Here is a 21,742-nt window from a genome sequence, read left to right as displayed (position 1 = left end):
GATTCGCTAACCACCGCGCCACCACGGGAACTCCTGGGGCGGCTTTGATCCCTGGCCTGGGAACTTACATGTGCTGCGGGTATGGCCAAAAAAAAAAAAAAATCTTAAGTTAGAGAAGGAGGAGCGTGCAGGCCAGGTCCATCAGGACAGGGGTCACACAGAGAGCAAGACCTGCGCTGAACCTGGGGGTGGGGGTAAAACTGGGACACTGAGAGAGGGAAGCCCAGGCCATCAAGGAGCAGAACAAATCTGACCCTGCGAGCCTGTGGATGACAGGAGGGACTTGCTTGGAGGCCGCAGGGTCTAGGAGGCCTGGGTCAGAGCAGGAACTGAAGGAGCTGAGGGCAGACAGGCAAGGCTGATACTGGGTCTGACCTGTTCCAGCAGCACAGGCTGCCTATGACAGAGGCAGGCCTTTAACAACTGTAATCTAATTAAGCAAATCAGAGCACTGCTCAAGTTTCCAGAAACTGAGGAAGGTCCTGGCAGACTATGCAGCCACTGCAGTGAGGAAGAGGAGGACTCAAGACCAGAGTGGGGGCGACAAGTAGACATCAGGGCAGCACATGGCAGTAAAGCACCACCCCCTCCACCACCAGCCCTGAGCATCTAAGGCCAAGGTGTCAACGCCCATCCATCACAACACTCACCACGGGGCTGATGCAGGCACAGACTGTACCCCGAGAGAAATCTCACCCAGCTAGGGACTCACTATTCTGGCCACCCTGTGGTTCCCACCCCGCCAAGTGTCCCTGTCAAACTCTGACCCAAGATGGAAGCTTCTCCACAGCCAGTCTTGCTGGAAGCTCACCCTCACGTGACCAGCATCTATCCAGGGCCAGCCCCTCTCCACTTCCTCTTACACCTCTTCCTGCACCCTTTCCAAAGTGAGTCACTAAGGTTCCCTCCACCCTCCATCTCACTGGAAATGCAGCTCTCCCGAGGCCATGGTCACTGTCACACGGCCAGCCCTGTTCCACTGACCTTGCCAACAAGAGGTATGGGAGGCAGGCTCCTGGCTTCTAAACCACTACCATTGGGTCATACCTGAAGCAGACTCTGTTCCTTTGTGGCTTAAACCAGCAGCCGCCGCACCTAGCTCTGGGCTCTCCTTTTAAGCCACGGGCATTTCCCTGTCTCCACCCGGATTCTGAACCCCTAACACTGCTCCTCTCCCAACCTTTGACCGCCCTCCCCCTTCCTTCAGTGAAGCAGATAACCTGTCTCAGCTCTCGCCCTGAAACACCACCTGCGAACAACCTCTTCTTTTTTTTTTTTTTTTGGTCTACACCCACAGCATGAGGCAGTTCCCAGTCCAAGAATCAGAACTGTGCCACAGCAGTGACCCAGGTACATCAGTGACAAGGCCGGGTCCTTAACCTTCTGAGCCACCAGGGAACTCCTATAAACCACCCTGCATCTGCAACCACCTCTGCCTTTTTTCCTAGGGTCAAAAATCAACCCCTTACAGTGGCCTGGATCTGGCTTCCTGCCTCCCTGCCCGGAATGAGCTCCATCAAATGTGCTCCCTCGTTCCTGTGCCTTCACGTCTCCCTCCTCCTCAGCACTTGGATGTACTCAAGTGCCCCCGACACCTGCCCATTGGACTTAAGATACACAACACACTCCAAAACTTTCCTCACTCAGTGATTTTTAATTTTTACAATTCTAAATAAAAAAATGATGGTAAGACTTCCCTACCGTTATGGCTCAGCGGTAACGAATCCGACTAGCAGCCATGAGGATTCTGGTTTAATCCCTGGCCTCGCTCAGTGGGTTAAGGATCCAGCAGTGCTGTGAGCTGTGCTGTAGGTGCAAATGCAGCTCAGATCTGGTGTGGCTGTGGCCGGTGGCTACAGCTCTGATTCAACCCCTAGCCTGGGAACCTCCATATGCCATGGGTGTGCCCCTAAAAAAGACAAAAGAAAAAAAAAAGAGGAAAAGAAAAGACAAAAGGATATGATTTTTTAAAATAACTAAATACAATAAAATAATGGCATCCATAAAAACTCAAAAGCAGGGGTAAGATCTAAGATCCCCAATACCAGTGTTAATGGTATTTTCCCGGAATGTTATGTTTGCAGCAACGAGCTGCCCTGATGTCCACTCATTTGCCACCACCTTAAGTCCTTCGTCTCTTTACCTTGGCAAGGGCACAGCCTGCCAGGGGGCTCCTTAACCAACAGTTCTAACAACCTGTCTTTTTTTACTTCACAATAGACAATGCACAGAAAGGGCTGCCAACACTCTGTCCTTCACTTTTCCCCACCCTCCTCTCTCCTGCACCAAAAGAGGTCAAGCTTCTGCCCCCCAGGCCCCTGCACCGCTCCCGCCCGCAACACGAAGGGTGCTACTTTCCGAGGGCACTTCCGGACATCATCTCCCTCGCCCACCGATGGCTCCTCCCTCCTCACACCCGCCTTGGCTGCTTGACACCTACATCCCGGATCCCATCTGCCGGCCTCTCTCCACGGGGCTCCCCCATGTGCCCATGTCCCTCGGGGCTCCCTGAGGCCAGCCTCTCATCCCCACCCACCACTGTCCAGGGTGACTCCCTGTCCTGCCACGACGGACGGCCTCCCCCCAGCACTGCTGCGCCCCAGGCCTGCACGTCTAGCTCCAGAAGAGGTCAGACCGAGCACATCCAAAAGACAAGGCCATCGTCCTCCACCTCCAGCTCCTCTCCACCTCCCGTGCCCCCAGGGACACCACATGCTAGGATCCCCGGCATCATCCTGGAGCCCCTTCTCCCATCTCCTCTCTCCAGTCAATCCCCAAGGCCCAACTACTCGACCTCCTCCCCTTCCCTCTGACCATCCACTTCTCTCCACATCCACTGCCGCGGCCGGAGCATGGGCGCCAGCCTGTCTCACTCAGTTCACTGCAGGAGCTTCCTGCTGCAGCTTCCGGATCTGACCTGCAGACCTTCTCCCCACAGCCCACCACCTTCGCGTGGGGGCCTGAGCAAGTCTCTAACATGAAAACCCTCTTTCAGCAGTTCCCGTCACGGCTCAGCGGTAACAAATGTGACTAGCGTCCCTGAGGACGCAGGTTCGATTCCTTGCCAGGTTAGGGATCCGGCGTTGCCATGAGCTGTGGTGTAGGTCGCAGACAAGACTCGGATCTGGTGTTGCTGTGGCTGAGGCTTAGGCCGGCAGCTGCAGCTCCAATTAGACCCCTAGCCTGGGAACCTCCATATGCCTTTGTGTGGCCCTAAAAAGACAAAAAAAAACAAAAACAAACAAAACACCTCTTTCAGGACTCTGCTTAAACCCTTCCATGACTGGCTAATACCCTCAGAAAAAGTCAAATTCCTTAATACGAAGTGCAAGACCCTTCACCATCTCTTAAGTCTGATTTCATTTCTCTTCTCTCCTCTCAGATTCAATCAAACCTAAATTACTTTGATTCCTCACACGTATCAGGTATGCATTTCCTCTTTCACCACCAAGATTTGTGCAGACTGTTCCTTCTAACTGGCACAGTTCTTGCCACCCCTCCCCCAAGTAAAGATAATCCCCATGAAAAGTCTATAAACAATAAATGCTGCAGAGGATGCAGTGAAAAGGGAACCCTCGTACACTGTTGGTGGGAATGTAAATTGGTACAACCACCATGGGGAACAGAATGAAGGTTCCTTAACTAAAATAAAGTTGCCATATGATCCAGCAATCCCACTTCTAGGCATAGATCCCAGAGAAAACCATATTTTGAGAATATATGTGGAGTTCAGACTGTGGCACAGTGGGTCAAGGATCTGGCTGTGGCGGAGGTCATAGCTGCAGTTAGGCTTTGATCCCTGGTCTGAGAACTTCCATATACAGCAGGTGCAGCCAAAAAAGAGAGATGAAAAAGCCAACATACGTGCACCACTGTGTTTGCTGCAGCACTATTCACAACAGCCAAGACATGGAAGCAACCTATATGTCTATCAATGGAGGAGTAAAGAAAATGCAACACATCTATGCAATGGAATATTACTCAGCTATACAAAAGAATGACATAATGCCATTTGTGGCCACATGATGCATCTAGAGATTATCATACTAAGAGAAGTAAGTCAGAAAAAGACAAATATTATATATTTATGTGCTAAGACGTGGAATCTAAAATGTGATACAGGAGATCCCGTCGTGGTTCAGTGGTTAACAAATCCAACTAGGAACTATGAGGTTGCAGGTTCAATCCCTGGCCTTGCTCAGTGGATTAAGGATCTGGCATTGCTGTGAGCTGTGGTGTAGGTCGCAGACGTGGCTCGGATCCCGTGTTGCTGTGGCTCTGGCGTAGGCCGGTGACTACAGCTCTGATTCGACCCCTAGCCTGGGAAACTCCATATGCTGCGGGAGCGGCCCAAGAAAATGGCAAAAAGACAAAAAAAAAAAAGTGATACGATGAACTTATTGACAAAACAGAAAGAGACTCAAATTTCAAAATCAAATTTATGGTTACTTGTGGAATACATGGGGGGAAGGACAAATCAGAAATTTGGGATTAACACATACACACTAATACACATATATCATAGAAAATCACAAGCACCTACTATACAGCAAAGGTAACTCTTCTCAATATTCTGTAATAACCTATATGGGAAAAGAATCTGAAAAAAAAGTGGATATTTGAGAACTTTGTCTAGATACTCATGTTGCAACAGAACAAAGGGTGGGGAAAAAAAATGTAATGTATACATGTAAGGATAATTTGATCCCCTTGCTGTACAGTGGGAAAATAAATTTTAAAAAAAAGTGGATAGATGTATAACTGATTCACTCTGCTGTACACCTGAACAACATGGTAAATCAATTAAACATCAACAAAAATTTAAACAAAAGAGGCTGTAGTAAGCTATGGTTTATATATGACTGCAGGTTGGCAAAATGCTGAAGATTACTAAATTTAATTATGACGACTTGCCTGAGTGTTCTGATGGGTTTGGATGAGTCATAAAGATTTTAACATAATTTGTAAAGTGTTACATATTTATTCCATAAAATTTATTTTCCTTGCCTTCATTTCAGCAAAATCATTATGTCTAGTTAAAAAAGAAAATCAAAATTGTCGCATAAGGAGTTCCTGTCATGAAGCAGTGGAAACAAAACTGACCGGGAACCATAAGGTTGCCAGTTCGATCACTGGCTTTGCTCAGTGGGTTGAGGATCCTGCGTTGCCGTGAGATGTGGTGTAAGTGGCAGGCGCGGCTCAGATCCTGCATTGCTGTGGCTGTGGTGTAGGCCGGTGGCTACAGTTCCAGTTTGACCCCTAGCCTGAGAACCTCCATATGCCACGGGTGCAGCCCTGAAAGACAAAAGACAAAAAAAAAAGTCACATAATTTGTATTCTGGTCACAGAAATTACCTGAGATTAAATGATAAAAACATAGTTAAAAAAATAAAGATGGTCCCCACAGCTCTCAGTCTGACATCTTATTTGCCCCCACTCTCCCCTAACACCTGGTTAGCTGACTCTTCTATGTACCCCCAAACACCCTGCATGTCCCCCAGCTCAGAGCCAGCCACACTGTGTAACGGTCTGTTAGCCAGTCAGGGAAGCAAAATAGCAAGCCGCTAAGGAGACTACATACTCTAGAAGCAGACAGATCCGGGTTTGAAAATCTACCTCGCCCTGCATGAGCTGTATGACTCTCAGCTAGTTACTCAATCTCTGTGTCTAGGACTCCTCATCTGTAACATGGGCCAGGAATACTGACCTCACACGGCTGCTGCAAGACTAAAGCAGATAAAGAAGGAAAAACATGGCAAGTGGCAGCTAAGAAGCACCCGGAAAGCAGAAGCCTTTAGGCCCTTGTCATAACAGAGCTCTCTGAGAGCAGGGACCAGTTATAACTTGAGCACTGTCTTCCCAGCATTCACTGGAGGCACCTTGGAGACACAACTTGATGAATGAATGAGAACAGAAAACAAAGGACATGGAAAAAAAATTCAATGGGACTCAGATCTCAAGGCTGGGACCCTATATTTGAGAGATAGATAAATAACCTGAAAGGATTTTTTTTTTTTTAAGTTTAATTAGATCCTATTTGTTTTTTGTTGTTGTTGTTGTTGTTGCTGTTGTTGCTATTTCTTGGGTCGCTCCCGAGGCATATGGAGGTTCCCAGGCTAGGGGTCGAATTGGAGCCGCAGCCACTGGCCTACGCCAGAGCCACAGCAACGCGGGATCCGAGCCGAGTCTGCAACCTACACCACAGCTCACAGCAACGCCGATCGTTAACCCACTGAGCAAGGGCAGGGACCGAACCCGCAACCTCATGGTTCCTAGTCGGATTCGTCAACCACTACGCCACCAGGGGAACTCCGAAAGGATTTTTTTTAAGGTAGTGTTTTTTTTGTTTTTGTTTTTTTTCCTTTTTAGGGCCACAGCCATGCATATGTAAGTTCCCAGGCTAGGGGTCGAATCGGAGCTACAGCTGCCAGCCACAGCTACAGCCACAGCAACGCCAGATCTGAGCCTCTTCTGCAAACGACACCGCAGCTCACAGCAATGCTGGATCCTTAACCCACTGAGTGAGGCCAGTATTCATCCTCATGAATACCATGCGGATTGGTTCTCTGCTGCGCCACAATGGGAACTCCAACAGCCAGTTTAATCCACACAAATCTGTAAGGGAGGTGTCACAATTTCTATTCCACACTTGTGGAAACGGAGGCACAGAGAAGTGAAATGACTCATCCAAGATCCTATAACACTGGTGAATGGCAGAGCCTGAATTTAAAGCCTGCCAGTCTAGCACTAGAGTCTGCCACTGAAGCATTACTCTGTGCTACCTTCCCCTAACAGAAAAAGGGAATTAAAAAGGTGGCATTAGATTCATCATAACAGATAAAAAGTTGCAAGATGGAAGAAACAATGCTAAAATGCCAGAGCTATGAGCACCAAAAAAGGCTTTTTGACCTTGGGCTCATCATGACCTTCAAAAGAGTGAAGTGGTAAAGACAAAGAAAAAGACTTCCAGTGGATTCGAAGAATGAAGGAAAAAGGAAGGCACAGAGTTTATACCAGTAGCTTTGGCAGCAACAGCAAGGCTTGAGAGCAAGGAGGTAACGGCAAGTAGAAAAGAAACAGAAGATGTCAAAGAAAAAGTGAAATAACACACCTGGTTGAAAATAAATTACGATCTCAACTTCTACTAAGAAGAATTTCTTTCTTTTTTTTTTGTCTTTTTAGCTATTTCTTGGGCCGCTCCCTCGGCATATGGAGGTTCCCAGGCTAGGGGTGGAATCGGAGCTGTAGCCGCCGGCCTACACCAGAGCCACAGCAACGCGGGATCCGAGCCGTGTCTGCAACCTACACCACAGCTCAGGGCAACGCCGGATCGTTAACCCACTGAGCAAGGGCAGGGACCAAACCCGCAACCTCATGGTTCCTACTCGGATTCGTCAACCACTGCGCCACGACGGGAACTCCTGCTAAGAAGAATTTCTGCTAAACAACCTCACTGCTGGGGCTGGTTATGCTCAGATCTGCAAGAGGACAGCCTTGACTCCCTCTGAGCTCTTCCTCTGCATGGCCACAGCACCCTGGAGAAAGGGGCTGCTAGTCCCAAGGAAGACTGGGTGAGAAGACAGATGAACACATCATTTCCCACACCTGCCTCGGCAAAAGAGCCCCCTGGGACACCTGCTTTAAAACTCAAGTCACGGAGTTCCTGTTGTGGCGCAGTGGTTAACGAATCCGACTAGTATCCATGAGGTTGCGGGTTCGGTCCCTGCCCTTACTCAGTGGGTTAACGATCCGGCGTTGCCGTGAGCTGTGGTGTAGGTTGCAGACGCGGCTCGGATCCCGCGTTGCTGTAGCTCTGGCGTAAGCTGGGGGCTACAGCTCTGATTCGACCCCTAGCCTGAGAACCTCCATATGCCGAGAGAGCGGCCCAAGAAATGGCAAAAAGACAAAAACAAAACAAAACAAAACTCAAGTCAGACACACTCCTCCTCCCAGAGTCCATCTCTTAACATTCTGATCCTGCTGTTTCAGGTTGCTGTTTTTTTCAACAAGTGCACCAGATAATCAGACTAGTTTAAGAAACGAATACAAATCCCTCTACAAATACAAATCCCTGGCCCTGGAAAAGTGTCCCTTTCACACAGGCTACCTCCATGTCCCGCATCCCCCTACACAAGCGAGGGCGAAAAAAGCTTGAAAATGCTTGAATCAAACCTCAGGGTCAAACACATCGGAACCAAGAGGTCAAACGTTAGTAGCGAGCTCACTGCCCCGGCCTGGACTTTCCAGGTAACTTCACTGCCGACTCCGCAGCAGCTTTACTAGTTAATTAAGCACAAGCGGACCACGTTTCCACGCGGGAAAACAACTTCAGGGAAAAGAATTTCACCTGCAGACCTGGCCCAGCTGAACAAGCCTGACCCCCGCTGCGGAGGCTGGCGGGGGGGCGGTGTGCAAGCCCGAGGCGGGGCGCCAGGAACGAGGTCATTCCCGCCGTCCTGGGCATCCGGGCTAGGCTGCGGGCGCCTGGAAGAACCGGGGAGCCGGGCACCGGTCCGCTAGGCGCCACTGCCGCGGGTGAAATTAAGGGAGATCGGGCAATGCACTGTCGACCCGGGCGGGCGGAGTCCCGGCGCCAGGACGAGCCTGCGGGAGGACCAGGCAGAACCCACGGGAAACGAAGCGCGGCCGGGAGCCCCCAGCAGGAACCGGGGTGGGGGGCTGAGGGCCCCGGGGCGGCAAAGTCCGAGCAGACCCGGAGGCCAGAGCGGCCCCCGGAGGTTCTCCTTACCTCACCGGCCTCCACAAGCTCCGCAAGCAGCCACACCCCGGCTGAAGCAGGGAAGCGACCACAACAGTCGGCTGGGGTCCCGGGGGCCGGAAGGGGGGTGGGGACAGGGAATGGGAAGGGGGCGGGGCGGTGGGCCGAAAAAGTTCCGGGGAAGCTTGAGTCCGCGACCTTCCGCGCTTTACGATCCGTAGGAAGGGTACGGCAGCGCGTGATCCCACTCGCGCATGCGCGTCGTGACGTCATCTACTGCTCCGCCCCTGACACGTGGGGGGTTGTTTGGGTCCCGAGTGTCTCCGCCTTGAAGGTGGGCGGAGGGGAACCACCGTCTCGACGAAGCTGCAGTCGCACTGGAGGCGGGGTGTTTCAAAGTCGCTTTAGAACTGCAGCTTCGGACGTTACCGATTTCTACCGATGCAGCTGGGACGGCCAAGATGGCCCGAGCTTTGGTGGAGTCTGCGGAGGGCAGGGGTTCTCTTACCGCGCGCGAGGCGAGTCCTCAGGTCCGGTCCCACGTGTCTGCCGCCTAAGGACACTCAGTCCAGGGCCTAAAGAAGATTCTTGGACCGAGAGCTGCTCTGTTTTTGGACGTCGCCCCGGTCTTCCTGGGCGAATCACTACTACAGCGGATCAGGAGTCTTTTCTGCTGTCTCCGCTCGATCTCAGAGGCAGTTTAAGAAGACCTGCGATCTGGGCACCTTGCTTATTAGCACATCACGCTGTTTTCTTTCTTTTATAGAACTTGTGCTAAAGTAAATTAATTGACTACCTTTCCCAACTAGCTGCACGCTCTGCCCTCTGACAGTAGAACCTAAATCTCCTATTCTGCTCTGTTCTCAGCGCTTAGTGTGTGGCACGTTATCCAGTAAATATTTCTTAGAATGGAAAGCGATCTAATGGTACAGGCTTCTCTCCACTTGCGGCCACACTCCCCAGCCCTCACTCTTTGGATTCAAGCCCATCTCAGCACTCAAACCAGTTGTGTTAAAGGATGGCACTGTGCCAGGTGATGGGATTCAGCCGTGCACAAGAAAGGGCTTCTGCCACTAAAGTGTGGCAGTGAAGTTCCAGGGACCCCTGTGTCACCATGCCAGCCTGAAACTTGCACTTTATGCACTTTTACTTGCCAGTTAACTCACACAAGACAGCCCATTTGAGGTCTGGTTTCCTGACAACAGACACTGCATTTTGCTACCCTGATATATGAACGTTCAAGGCGTTCCTGTCTTCGGTGCAAGAAATGTACTTAAATGGTTCAGTTATGTGCTTAAAGCTTATGGTCACCAGCTGCTCCCAAATGAAGACATTATAGACTAACAGATCTGAGGCATATTCTTGCTAAGATGTACTTGATACCTAGATGTGGCAATTTCAGAAGGAAAATGTCACAAGTATTTTTTTTTTTTTTTGGTCGCCAGCTGCATGCAGAAGTTCCCAGGCTAAGGATCAAATCAGCACTACAGTAGCAAGCTGAACCACTGCAGTGACAATGCCACATCCTTAACCCATTGTGCCACGAGGGAACGCTGTCAAAGTTTTTGTTGTTGTTGTTTTGTTTTTTTTGTGGGTGGTTTTTTGTTGTTGTTTTGTTTTTTTAGGGCCGCATCCTCGGCATAGAGAAGTTCCCAGGCTAGGGGTTAAATTGGAGCTGCGGCCACAGCCACTGGAATGCCAGACCCAAGCCGCATCTGTGACCTCCACCACAGCTCCTGGCAACACTGGATCCTTAGCCCACTGAGCGAGGACAGGGATGGAACCCACATCCTCAGGGATGCTATTTGGGTTCGTACCCCACTGAGCCACAACGGAAACTCCCTCACCTGATATTTAGATGCATCTATTTTATCTTCGCAAAACTTCTGCCTTCTCCTTTTCACTCTCGCAAGGGCAGGAATTACAGGAAGTGGGGAAGGTACCACTAGCAGCTGTTTCAAAAGATCTATGCCAGGATTTGCTTTGCACACCAAGAACCGGAGCTTGGAGCACCTCTTCCCTCCAAGTTAGGTTCTAGTGCCTCATGCTCCAGAGTGTCACATGGTGGGTGGAGCCAGGAAGGATGGAGAAAAAGTACCTTCATTTCTGTCTGAGGGTACCCATCCACTCCACAGAGCTTCTCCTTCCCCAGAACAAGGGGATGTGAAGGAGACATCTCTGCAGCTCGTTTCAGGGAAGGGTTTTCTAGCAGCAGAGCTAACCCTTAATCTTTGGTCAACTCTCGGCATATACCACACTGCCACTGTAGTTATTGTAAAGAGCTACAACTCATTCCTTGCCTTTGTAAATGTCCAGCTCAGCGCAGCCTTTTCTGTCCCTCTGTAGTGTCAGCATGTGGTCCTGAGGCATTCGAGGCCCTTTAGTAAATGGGATCTTTCTCATGAGCCCTGGTGACGAGAGGCACATGGGGTGCCCGAGCATTTCTGTCCTCCGGGAACGCGTATTACCACTGTGCACTGTATTTCTGTTGAGCCAGATTTCAATTAAGATTTTCTTCTCATGAGAAGATGTGGGACAGATATACAATGGAATAGTACTTGGCCACAAAAGGGGACGAAGTAATGCCATTTGCAGCAATATGGAGGCAACTAGACTTTATCATGCTGAATGAAATAAGCCATAAAGAGAAAGACAAATACCATATAATGTCCCATAGGCAGAATCTAAAATATGACACAAACGAACCTATCTGAGAAACAGACTCACAGACACAGAGAACAGACGTGTGGTGGCGAGTGGGGAGGAGGTTGGGGTTTAGCAGATGGAAGCTATTTCACACAGAGGGGACGGACAACGAGATCCTGCGGTACGGCACAGAGAACTGCAGTCAGTGTCCTGTGATCAGCCTTAAGGGAAAAGACTTTTTTTTAAAGTGTATACATATATTTATCTGAATCACTTTGCTATACAGCAGACGCAACGTAAATCAACTCTGCTTCAATTAAAAGGATTTTTCTCTTCAGGTCCCTCGCTTTGCGAATGAATAAACAGACATTTTAACTACCTGACCTGGCTGCCAAGAAATAGTCTCCACCAACAGCAACCCAGCATGTGTATTTGCCATCAGAAAGGATAAACATTGCACGTAAAATGGGTGTCCTGTTGCCAAAGTGCAAAACCGACTTTGGGGACCACGGTAACCAAGTACAGGCACTGCCAGCTGTGGCCCCCCACACAGCGGGGGCATGGCTGGGGGAACCCGTTCCTCCTCTTGGGCAACTGTCCCTGGGCTTGACATCCTGCCTTACTCTGGCTTCATGGTGAGAACCTGGCACTGGGCGCATCCCCCACGTCCCCGGGAGCCCGGGTGTGGACAGCGGGCTGTGCGTGCATCCCTGCTCACACCTGTGGGGAGGACGCTCCTTATCCGAGAGAAGCAGCCAGTGTTCTCGCTACACCCACTTCCACCCCGAAATCACAGTGCGCTTGTGCAGTAAAACACCTGCTCCGGACTCCGTGCTGTGCCGGGCACAGGGCCGCTGTTTCACAGGCCCTGAGAGACACAGCAATGTCGCGAGCGGCTCCTGTGCCAGGCGCTGGGCCGCTGCCCTAACTGCCTTACCTTGTGGAAACTTCACCCAAACCGTGTGGATTCGAGGAGAGGAGTCCCGCTTCAACTGCGAGGAAAGTGGGGCCGAGAGAAGCACATTCTCCAGGTGCAGAGACTCAAAACCAGGTCTCACTGCTCAGCCTTTAACAAGAGGAGCAGTGATCTAGTCAAGTGAGTGCTAACTAACGCGGTGAGAACCGTGAACGAGCATCACCTGGGTGCAGTAGAATCACCTGCGAAGAATCCAAACCATCGCCTCCAAATGAACTGGAATCACCAAGGCTGACACACTGGTCCTCTAAAGAGCTTTCCAGAAACTTCTCTTGAATCTAGAATCCACTGAGTGCCAACTATTGACGAGTCTGGAGGAGCAATGGTCATTGTGTGAAGCTTCGTGGGTGAGGTAGGATTGAGCTGATTCTTAAAGAAGCTCTGTTTGCCGATCTGTAAAGTGGGGCTGATGCAGTCACTCTTTGTTCCTAGAAACCGGCAGTAGGTGGCGCTGTGGCCTACGAAATGGGGCTTCCCGGGTCACCCAGCCGGGAGTGGCCTCAGGCACCGGGATTCCTCCTTTGTTCCTAGAAACCAGCAGTAGGTGGCGCTGTGGCCTAAGACAGGGAGCTTCCTGGTCCGCACAGCGCAGGGCAGGAAAAGCAGGGCTACGTGGAAATCACTCAGAAACCCGGTCCCGGCTCATAACATCTCCTCCCCCGTAGGTGATAACCCCGCCTGGTCCCTGTGACGCAGGAGGGACTGATGTGGTGCAGCCTCCCATCCCCCCGCTGTCCCCCGTGAGAGGCTCTGCAGCGTTCGGGACCCTCCGACTCTAGGATCCGGAGCATCATGTGACTGGAGCCCCTCAGAGTCCGAGAGGAGGGGTGGTCGTGGCGGTTGGTTAAGAGCCCCACGGCGGAGCTCACCTGGCCTGGGGTCTGGGCGCCACCATCGCCGTTCCTTGGTGTGTGACCCTGGGAGGGGCTTGCCTCTCCTGGGCCTCTGTATTAGTCACCAGTAGAGGAAATAATAGAGAAAGAAGCAATAGCATGTGTGTGTATCTGCAGAGGGAGAGATTCCTGCTGAGGAAGTGGCTGGCGGGATGGAGGGGCTGGCAGGTCTGAGATGGGGGCAGCCGGCGGCAGGCTGGAGACCAGGGTGATAGTTAGTTGGCTCTGGAGGCCCAGGGCAGTCAGTGTGGAGGCGGGACTCCTTCTTCCTCCGCAGGACGGCGATGTTTCCTCTCCAGTTCTGGGCTGAATGGATGAGGCCCACCCACACCGCGGAGGGTGCCCTGCTTCACTCAAAGTCGGTGCTTTAACTGCTGTTCACACTGAGGAAACAGCTTTACAACAGTACCTAGACTGGGAGTTCCCGTCAAGCAGAAATGAATCTGACCGGTATCCATGAGGACACAGGTTCGATCCCTGGCCTTGCTCAGAGGGTTAAGGTTCTGTGTGCCATGGCATAGGTTGCAAATCCAGCTCAGACCTGGCGTTGCTGTGGCTGTGGTGCAGGCCCACAGATACAGCTCCAATATGACCCCTAGCCTGGGAACCTCCATATGCAGCAGGTGAGGCCCTAAAAAAAAGACCAAAAAATTAAAAAACAAAAACCCCAATACCTAGACTGGTGCTTGACCAAACATCTGGACACTACAGCCTAGTCAGGTTGACACCTAAAATTAATCACCTAGCCTTTGTGTACTTGTTTGTAAAATGGGCAATGATACTTTTTTCGTTTCTAGCAAGGCTCAACTAATGCTTATAAAATACTATTCCCATTGCATCACTTTCCATCGTACAACAGCTACTTTTGTTCTTATTCTTGCAAAGTCTGCTGCCAGGCCTGGCACCTGAGGCTCCAGGCTGTGTGGGGTAGGGAGATGAGCCCAACCAAAGGACCACAGGGGCTGGGGTCATGCAGCCTAAGAGCAGAGACCGTCAGCCCACTGCTTGTGGCCGGTGCTGAACGGGGACCCCCAGGTGCTACTGGGGCCGATGCTTTGAGCTCATTATGACTTGTTTCCCATCTACCTGTGCCTGGTGGAGACTCAGTCAGGAGCACCCTGGGGATCCAGTGCACTCATCTGAGCTCACTGAGCTCTTTCCAGGCCCAGGGCTGCACGTGTGTGGATGTCCTGTGAGCACCTCCACCCAAGGCCTCTGTGATCTTGGCTGATTTGGCCTCCGAGCTTCCCAGCTTTTTCGGGACCCTGCGTGGCACTGGAGAATTGCTTTTCATTCCCTCCTGGAATTCAGCCCAATGAGCCATGATGGGAACTCCCTTCTAACACTTTATTTCTTGTTTGTTTTTCGTTTTATTCTTTTGTCTTTTGAGGGCCACACTCAAGGCGTGTGGAGGTTTCCAGGCTAGGGTCCAATCGGAGCTGTAGCTGCCTGCCTACACCACAGCCACAGCAACGCCAGATCCGAGCCACGTCTGTGACCTACACTACAGCTCACGGCAACAAAGGATTCTTAACCCACTGAGCAAGGCCAGGGATCAAACCCTAAACCTCATGGTTTCTAGTCGGATTCGTTTCCGCTGCGCCACGACAGGAACCCCATAACACTTTATTTCTTAATTCATGTTTATCCTGCTCTATTTTAGTTTTCCATTTTTCAGATATACTCTGCTGACCTGGAAGATAATTTATCTCTCATACAATATACACACACTGGTTCCCCTGATTGCCACTGATCCTTTAAATTTGGTTTTATCTGAACATCTGTCAGTATTCATTGTTTACATTGTTTTAACTGTGTAAATATTTTTCCATTTGCGCCATTTCATGCACTAAATCACATTTGTTAGTTTTTTTAATCTGAAAATGTCTTTATTTCACCCTCATTGAGGGGGACATGCCCAAGGCATGTGGAAGTTCCTGGGCTGTGGATCGAACCCATGCCACAGCAGCGACCCAAGCCACTATAGTGACAATGCCAGATCTTTAACATGCTGTGCAAAGGACAACTCCCATTTCACTTTCATTCTTTTTTCTTTTTAAGTATCATTGATTTACAATGTTTGCGCTTTCACTGTCTTTTTTTTTTTAAGAGCCACACCTGCAGCATATGGAGGTTCCCAGGCTAGGGGTCAAAGTGGAGATGCAGCTGCTGCTCTACGCTATAGCCACAGCAATGTGGGATCCTTAACTCAGCCTGGGATGGAAACTGCATCCTCGTGGATACTAGTCAGGTTCCTTACTGCTGAACCACAGGGGAAATTCCTTCACTGTTATTCTGTTTTTTGTTTTTTTTTTTGTCTTTTTGTCTGTTGTTGTTGTTGTTGTTGCTATTTCTTGGGCCGCTCCCGCGGCATATGGAGGTTCCCAGGCTAGGGGTGGAATCGGAGCTGTAGCCGCCGGCCTACACCAGAGCCACAGCAACGCGGGATCCGAGCCGTGTCTGCAACCTACACCACAGCTCACGGCAACGCCGGATCGTTAACCCACTGAGCAAGGGCAGGGACCGAACCCACAACCTCATGGTTCCTAGTCGGATTCGTTAACCACTGTGCCACGACGGGAACTCCTATTCTTAAAGGACATATTCAGAGGATATAGAATTTGGGATGGACAGCTTTTTCTTCTTTCAGTATTTAAAGATGTTGATCTTTTGTTAGATACCACACATTAGTGATCTCATATGCTATTTGCCCTTCTCTGTCTTACTTCACTTAGTATAATTTGTGGGTCCATCCACATTGCTGCAAATGGCATTATTTCGTTCTTTTTAATGGCGGAGTAATATTCCATTGTGTATATACCACATCTTCTTTATACACTCCTCTATAAATGAACATTTAGGTTGTTTCAGTGTCTTGGCTATTGTAAATAGTTCTGCAGTGAACACTGGGGTGTATGTATCTTTTCAAATTATGATTTCTCTCTGGATATATATATGCCCAGGAGCGGCACTGCTGGGTCATATGGTGTTCAATTTATTTTATTTTACTTATTTATTTTTGCCTACATTCACAACATGTGGAAGTTCCTGGGACAGGGATTGAACCTGCAGCCACAGGAGTGACCTGAGACACAGCAGTGACAATTTGGGATTCTTAACCTGCTGAGCCACTAGGGAACTCCAGTAGTTCTATTTTTTTTTTTTTTGATCTTTTATATCAATTAATTAATTATTTATTTTGCTTTACCTCCATATGATGCACCTGCGGCATATAGAGGTTCCCAGGCTAGGGGGTCAAATCGGAGCTCCAGCTGCTGGCCTACACTACAGCCACAGCAATGCGGGATCTGAGCCAAGTTGTGGTGTGACCTACACCACAGCTCACAGCAATGTCAGATCCTTAACACACTGAGTGAGGCCAGGGATCGAACCCGAAACCTCATGGTTACTAGTTTGTTTCCTCTGTGCCACAACAGGGAACTCCTGCTTCTATTTTTAGTTTTTTGAGGAAGCTCCATACTGTTCTCCATAGTGGCTGCACCAATTTGCATTCTCGCTAACAGTGTAATAGAGTTCCCTTTTCTCTACACCCTTTCTAGCATTTGTTGTAGATTTTTTTGATGATGCTCATACAAAAGAACTTACATAACTGAAAGCAGACTCAAAAATTTTGAAACCAAAGATCCTGTCGTGGCGCAGCGGAAATGAATGTGACTGGAACCATGAGGTCGTGGGTTCAATCCCTGGCCTTGCTCAGTGGGTTAAGGATCCGGCGTTGCCATGAGCTGTGGTGTGGGTCACAGACGCGGCTCGGATCTGACGTTGCTGAGGCTGTGGTGTAGGCTGGCAGCTACAGCTCCGATTCGACCCCCAGCCTGGGGACCTCCATATTCGAGGGTGTGACCCTAAAATAGCAAAAAGAAAAAAAAAATTTTGAAACCAAATTCATGGTTACCAAAGGGGAAATGTGGGGTGGGAGGGATAAATTAGGGGGTTAGAACTGACATATAGACACTACTATATGTAAAAGATAGCTAACAAGGATGTACTGATACAGCACAGCAAACTGTACTCAATACGGTATGATAACCCATATGGGAAAATAATCTGAAAAAGAATAGATACATGTATAGTTGATTTACTTCACTGTGAATTTGAAACCAACACAAATTTCAAAGTTAAATATACTACAAAAAAATTAAGATTTTAAAAATTAAAAAAATAGTCTTATAAATACATGCATACATTAGAGTTCCCATTGTGGAGCAGTGGAAATGAATCCAACTAGGAACCAAGGATTGAGGGTTCGATCCCCGGCCTCACTCAGTGGGTTAAGGATCCAGCGTTGCCGTGAGCTGTGATGTAGGCTGCAGACGTGGCTTGGATCCTTCATTGCTGTGGCTGTGGTGTAGGCAGGCAGCTGTAGCTCTGATTGGACCCCTAGCCTGGGAAACTCCATATGCCATGGATGCTGCCCTAAAAAACAAACAACAACAACAAAAAATACATGCCTACATCAATAAAAGTGTTCATCTTGAAGAACATCTGTTTCCCTTTCCCTTTCTTTACTTTTTTTTTTTTTTGGCTTTTTAGGGCTGTACTCGTGACATATGGAGGTTCCCAGGCTAGGGGTTGAATCTGAGCTACAGTTGCCAACCTATACCACAGACACAGCAATGCCAGATCCGAGCCGCGTCTGCGATCTACACCACAGCTCATGGCAACACTGGATCTTTAACCCACTGAGCAAGTCCAGGGACCGAACCTGCAACCTCATGGTTCCTAGTCAGATTCGTTAACCACTGAGCCACGATGGGAACTCCTCAAGATTTTTTTTTTTTTTTTTTTTTTTTGTCTTTTTGCCATTTCTTGGGCTGCTCCTGCGGCACATGGAGGTTCCTAGGCTAGGGGTCAAATCAGAGCTGTAGCCCCCGGCCTATGCCAGAGCCACAGCAACGCGGGATCCGAGCCGTGTCTGCAACCTACACCACAGCTCACGGCAACGCTGGATCGTTAACCCACTGAACAAGGCCAGGGACCGAACCTGCAACCTCATGGTTCCTAGTCAGATTCGTCATCCACTGCGCCACGACGGGAACTCCAAGATTTTCTTTTTATCATTGATTTTCAACAGCTTGACTCTGAGGTGCTTAAACCTCACATGAGACCATGAGTTAGTGAAACTAGGAGTGGGGGGCCTGCACCTGTGAAGGGGCCTGTTCAGTCCTAGACTCAGCTGCAGTCTGAGGCGTGGGGACCACTGCTGGGGCAAAAGTGGGAGTGCCAAGAGGCCCAGACGCCCAAGAGAAGATTTCCAGAGGGGACGTCCCACCTTCAGGACTCCAAGGCCATGGCCAGCTTCTCCCCGGGAAGCTGATTTCAGGAAGCTACTCCCATCCATTAGATCACCTGACCACCCAAAGATGCTTACCCAGAAACCGGATGGCGAGTGCAGGGAAAGGCCACAAGCACTGGAGTCAGGCCAATTGGGTTCTAATCCTGCCTCCAGCTCCTGCTGGCTGATCCTGGACAAGATATTCCACTATAAGACTCAGTTTTCATCTATAAAATAGGATAAAAATATCCATCTGGCACACAGTATATTTTAAATATTATTTATTAATAATTTGAATTTATTGATGTTATTCATTTAAATTTATATTTAACTTTGTTTTTTTTCTTTCAGGGCTGCACCCGAGGCATATGAAAGTTCTCAGGCTTACACCACAGCCACAGCAACATCAGATTTGAGCCATGTTTGCAAACTTTACCACAGCTCATGGCAAAACCAGATCCTTAACCCACTGAGAGCAGCCGGGGATCAAACCTGAGTCCTCATGGATACCAGTTGGGTTTGTTACTGCTGCACCACCATGAGAATTCCTAAATTTATATGTAATTTTAAAGCAATATATATAATATGAACATTTTAAAGCTCAAAAAAAAAATCATTAAAAAATCTCCCCCCCAAAAAAGAGTTCTCGTGTTGCTAAGCAGGTTAAAGATCTGTGTTGTGGCTCAGGTTCCTGCTGTGATATGAGTTTGATCCCTGGCCTGGTGAACTTCTGCATGCTGAAGCTGTGGCCAAAAAAAAAAAAAAAATTCTCCCCATCCTTGTTCTCCTTCTTGAGTAAACTCTTACTAGCTGCACCAAGGCATAAATGTTATCAGTGTTACCAGCTAGCTATAAGGGGCTCATTTTGTGTCAGGACTGTGCCTTTAAGGCCACTGTGTTCACTCCTGTATGACAGACAGTGTTACCCCTATTCTGGCTGCAGGAAGCAGGCTCAGAAGGAAGGAACACTTTGCCTGGCAATATAAGATCTGCAAGGAGAGAAGACAGGATTTGAAAATGCAAGTGAGGAATTCCTGCTATGGTACAGCGGGTTAAAGATCTGGTGTTGCTGCCACTCTGGCAGAGGTCACAGGTGCAGCTCAGATTTGATCCCTGGCCTGGGAACTTCCATGTTCTCTGGGTATGGCCAAAGGAACAAAAATTGCAAGTGATTTCAGGTTTGTCAATCTCTTAGAACAATAGGTACTAAATCTTCCCACCCAGACACCTGATGCCTTGCCAGCAGGAGCTGGGCAGATGAGTTCCCAGGCAGAGAATGAGGGAAGGTGTTTTATATGCACACAGGCAACAGACGACACTGCAGTGAAAATAACAGTAGCGGGAACCGAGCCAAGGCTGCTAAGTCCTTTACACACAGCATCACCTTCAAGCCTCATCATCTTAAAGCCTCATCACCACCCTGAGGTGGGTGCTATTGTTCCCATTTTATAGAAGGTAAAATTGAGGCTCAGAGCAGTTCAAGAATGCGGTCAATTTCTTACAGCTTGGAAAAGAAGGAGCAAAAAAGAAAAGGAAAAAAGTAGAAGCAGAGGCAAGATTCAAATCCAGGCAGTCCAACAGGAGACCCTCAGCTTTTCAACACTCCACTCTGTCCCCTGAGAAGGTGGCTAAGAGAAGGGGTGGGGAGCTAATGTAACAGATGGGAGAATATAGCAGGACTGGGGGTGGGCAGTTGCCATGAGTGGGCGGGTGGTGAGGCCCGAAAGGATAAGCAGGGACAGTGAGGAGCAAGGTTCTGGGGCTGGGATTCCAGGAGTGAAGATGACGTCTGTCTTCTAGGAGCTGAGGGTTTACTGAGAAGACGAACATAAAACACACATGGAGGAAAGAGCTAGGTCCGTAGTGATGACACATCACAGCTTAGACTCGCTGTTCCAGTTATCCACTGCTGCGTAAACCACCCCAAAGAGAGAGGCTTAAAACGGCCATCACCTGCTTTGCCCGTGAATCTGCACGGCGTGGTGGCATCAGCAGGAGTGGCTGGAAGGCTGGGAGCTAAGGTCAGCTGAGGGTTTGCTCACTTACATAATGAGGCTGGTGATCAAGAGACACCTACACGGAGGCCTCTCCCTGCTGGCGACTGGGTAACATCATCAGAGTCACTGGGGGATGCAAATGAAAACCCCGAGGAGAAACCACTACTTGCCTAGTAGAAGGTCTGAAATAAAAAGGACCGCCCCTACCCCTGGCTGTCGAGGATGCTCTCAGACAACCCCTTTAGAAAATGCTCAGCAGTTTCTTTGTAAGTTAAAAAATACACTTACTGTACGACCCAGCCATGCACTTCTGAGGCCTTTACCTGAGAGTAATGAAAGCAAAGGTCCGTACAAAGACTTAACATATGAATGTTCATGGCAGTTTTATTTGAACTAGACAAAAAGGAAAAACAGCTCAAACGTCCATCAAAAGACAGGTGGATAAACAAATTGTGGCATAGCTATATAGAGAAATACAATTCAGCAATAAAAACGAATTAAGTATTGATCCAGGCAACAACATCGATGGCTCTCAAAATTATTATGCTGAGTGGAAGAAGCCAGTATTACTCAATATATATCAAACTCTAGAAAATGCAAGCTCACCTTGAGTGACAAGAAAGCACACCAGTGGTTACCTGGAGATGCCAGGGGTTGGGGCAAGGGAGGGGTGACAAAGGGGCAGGAGAAAACTTAGGGTTGATGGAAATATTCAATATCTTGTTTTTTGATTTTCCAGCGTGCAAAAATTCCTGGGCCAGGGATTAAACCCGAGCCGCAACAGTGACAGCACTGAATCCTTAACTGCTTGACCACCAGGAAACCCCCAATATTCAGTATCTTGATAGTGGTGATGGTTTCATAGGTGTATACATGTCAAATTGTACCAAGTTGTATACTTTATTTATTCATTTATTTTTTGCTTTTTAGGGCTGCACCCACAGCATCTGGAAGTTCCCAGACTAGGGGTCGAATCAGAGCTACAGCTGCCAGCCTATACCACAGCCACAGCAATGCTAGGGATCCGAGCCGAGTCTGCGACCTACACCACAGCTCATGGCAATGCTGGGTCCTTAACCCACTGAGCGAAGCCAGGGATTGAACCCGCATCCTCTTGGATCCTAGTCAGGTCCGTTAACCACTGAGGCTTGACGGGAACTCCCCCAAGTTGTATACTTTAGATGTGTGCAGTTTATTGTGAGCCAATTACATCTC

General features: G+C 49.1%; 1 protein-coding gene across 1 annotated transcript in view; it reads right to left on the bottom strand.

Annotated features, from left to right (window-relative positions):
- The window catches only part of PDPR (pyruvate dehydrogenase phosphatase regulatory subunit), a 43,940-nt gene extending 35,033 nt beyond the window's left edge, over nucleotides 1–8,907 (bottom strand). Inside the window, exon 1 of the mRNA XM_047789680.1 lies at nucleotides 8,750–8,907. The gene's annotated coding sequence lies outside the window, so the exon portion shown is untranslated. The remainder of the gene's footprint in view (nucleotides 1–8,749) is intronic.
- Between the last annotated feature and the right edge of the window lie 12,835 nt (nucleotides 8,908–21,742).

This window comes from Phacochoerus africanus, chromosome 8, assembly GCF_016906955.1.
Source record: "Phacochoerus africanus isolate WHEZ1 chromosome 8, ROS_Pafr_v1, whole genome shotgun sequence".
NCBI classification, from domain to species: Eukaryota; Metazoa; Chordata; class Mammalia; order Artiodactyla; family Suidae; genus Phacochoerus; species Phacochoerus africanus.
The sequence above is the reverse complement of the archived record's forward strand: the minus strand, read 5'-3'. Positions and strand labels throughout refer to the sequence as shown.